The following is a 2,956-nucleotide window of genomic DNA, read 5'->3' on the forward strand; positions in this document are numbered from 1 at the left end:
TCCTCCTGATCTCCTCCCTCCTCCCCCGGTCCTTACTCCTCCTCCCTCCATGAGCTCCTTTCATTCCCCCTAGCTGGTAATGAGTCCTGCTGCCTCTGATGTGAAGGTGAGCCAGGCGGAGGGAACAATGGAGCTGAGAGAAAATGTCAACCCTGGTGCATGCGCGCTTGCGCTTGTGCGTGTTACTGTGTGTGTGTGTGTTTGTGTTGTGTGTGTTTGTCGGTATCGCCTTCTTCACGGGTTTAATTAAGAATTCCATTCGCCACACACAACACACACAGCACACACACACCACACACAAGCAGCCCCCTTTGAAACACTCGCAGAAAGGAAATTTACAGTTGGTGGCGCTTCTAAGAGCCTTGTTCTCCCATCCTCCCACTCCACCTCTTTCCTCTTTTGTCTTCCATTTCCCCCTGTAGGGTAATCTCTCTCTCTCTTTCTCTAACTCTCTGTCCCCCTCTCTCTCTCTGTACGTCAACATTTATCTCCTTCTTTCTCTCCCTTCCAACACCGCTGTTTTGCTCCAAGAGCGGTGATTATCAAAAATCACCAAGGCTGCGTCTAACTTGCGAATATGTGTGAGAATCCAAGGCTGAGCTGAGTGAATATTGAACAGCCCATTCTTCTGTCCTTTCGCTCTTTCTCTGTTTGATTCGCCCACAGCAGGTGAACATTACTGCTCTGATTCTGATTGTTGTTAAGTGGTCCAGCAGATTGCAGCTCATGTCTCCAGTGTGTTGGTTTGTTAAACAGACCTTTTGGCACTCCAACAGCAGGCATTTGGTTCTATGAGTAACTGACCTGGTTTATCCTTGGCAGACCTGGTTCAGATAGTATTTGCAAATACTTAACTCACTTTTGTTTGACACTTCAGATAAAACATGTGATGCCATTTATGGAGTTGTGCAATTTATACTAAGCAGTCATAGAAGAGTATATGAAAGGGAAATTCTGTTTTCGTAAAACAGTGTTTGTAGCTCTCGGCATAACTTCTGTAGGTGATAATAAGACAAGTGTACTCACCATCTTAAATGCTGAAATCTTGGTACATTGTCAACAAAATGAGTCCAATGGAGCAAAGAATATGAGCAGTCAGATAGATATAAGGGTTTTAAAGAAAGAGAAAACAAAGTCACATAGTAAAATGATTACCGACACTGTTGTAAACATCTATCAAAGTTTACAGACTGACCTGCTTTCCTGGTTCAACATGACCAACCATCCTTACTGTTGGTTTAATTGTACATGCACACATTTTGTGCACACATGTGCAATGTTTTAGGTTAGGCCCGTGTTAAAAATGTTTCCAACCATTCTGATAATCTGAGAAGATTCATTCCATGTTCCAACATTCAAGTAATTACTTTGATGATTATAATGTCATTCTAACTAGTAACCAACATTATGGCCAAAACTATGACAATATCACCTAAGCTGTAATAAAATAAATATTTCCTTCGTCAGATGAAACATGTAGTGCCCTTTACTCAGTAGTGCAGTTTAATCTGAGCAGTCACAGGGGAGTATTTTAAAGTTAAGCTTTGTATGCACCTCTGTTTAACAGCCTAAACTACACTACTTGAACTGTCCTGAGAGGGAAAACACCACCCGCTGCGTACTCCAACTAGCTTAAAAGGTTATTTGCAGATACTCTTTGGCCCCGGTCTGATCCTGAGCCATCTCCATTGATTGAGTGTTCTTCTTCCTCCCTCCTTCACTCTCCTCTCTCTACAGGTCCCAGCTCTCATCGCTGCCCCAACACTCCAAGTTAGTCTGCTCTCTCACCTACTGTGTATTTCCCACACATGCAGCCTCTCGTCCTCTCTCTCTCTCACTCCTGATCCCATTCCCCCCGTTGCAATCCTGACAGACATCACAAGTCCACAAGCTTGTAGCCTCTGGCGCTCCAAGGATGCAGCAATGTCTTCTCTTGGCTGTGAACTTCCCACAACACCCTTTTGGTGCGGAAGCAAAGAGACTAGATGGTTTCATGGACCGTTGAGCAGTGTGGACAGTTACACTTGCTGTACATTAGCCTTGTTATCTATAGCTTCACTCTCCATTTACCCAACAACATGGCTGTAAAAGACCTGGCTGAACACGCAAAAACACACACACACACACACACACACACTGAGGTCCCTCTGTGTGATAGTATTAAATTAGTGTAATTGGTCAGGTCTCATCTTGTGCAGTGGCCATAGATACCAGCCATTAGCCATTAGCATTACAGCAATAATGAGCTTGCAGCAGTCGCTCCTCTGAAAGCATGACCCATGACCTTACAGATGCGCTCAGCCAAAGGCAATGATGTTAAAATGTATACCTCTTCTGATGTATCTTTCTCCATGTGACTTCAAGGCTATATGTAATGTTAATGATACTCCGTGTATAACTTTAGAGCTTTTTCATGCATCACATACAGTTAACTTTTAACACATAAGGCAAGTTCCCAGCAATCCGTTTAAGCACAGAGCCTTGCCAAGTTCAGAGGCACAGGGGAATTTGTGTCGGTAGATTAGCAATAAATCATCCAATAACCCGGCGATGAGAAATCTAGAGAGCGGCAGGGGGGTTGTTTGAAATTAATCCAGCCCAAACGCTCCAGGCTGGGCCGAAAGATAGTCTATTGTTGGGAAAGAGATTTTCAAAGAAATGAGTTTTGGCTAGTGACCAGTCAGTTTTTTTCCTCTCTGGGAAGTGACAGTGTGACTGATTTGTAGAGACTTGTGGGTTCTTGCTCCGATCCCACCTCTGCCACCAATTGAGCGTTGTGGAGTCAGAGAGATGTCTGCCTCCTGCTTCCTTCCAGGAGCATGCTCACCCAGTCACTCATGTGCATTGCCGTGCCAGCCCCACCTCTGTCCTCCTCACTTAGCATGACGATATCACCAAATGTCACCAAATGTCACCAGCCTGTTTCAACTTGTGTGCTCGCTCTCTCTCTCTCTCT

The 2,956-nt window shown here is 44.6% G+C and overlaps 1 protein-coding gene across 1 annotated transcript in view; it reads left to right on the forward strand.

Moving 5' to 3' along the window:
* The window catches only part of LOC118334645 (receptor-type tyrosine-protein phosphatase F), a gene marked incomplete in the record, with an annotated part of 156,755 nt that overhangs the window by 131,702 nt on the left and 22,097 nt on the right, over positions 1–2,956 (forward strand).

Source organism: Morone saxatilis, unplaced genomic scaffold, assembly GCF_004916995.1.
Source record: "Morone saxatilis isolate NCDOM2014 unplaced genomic scaffold, NCSU_SB_2.0 Contig23, whole genome shotgun sequence".
In the NCBI taxonomy this organism is placed as follows: domain Eukaryota; kingdom Metazoa; phylum Chordata; class Actinopteri; family Moronidae; genus Morone; species Morone saxatilis.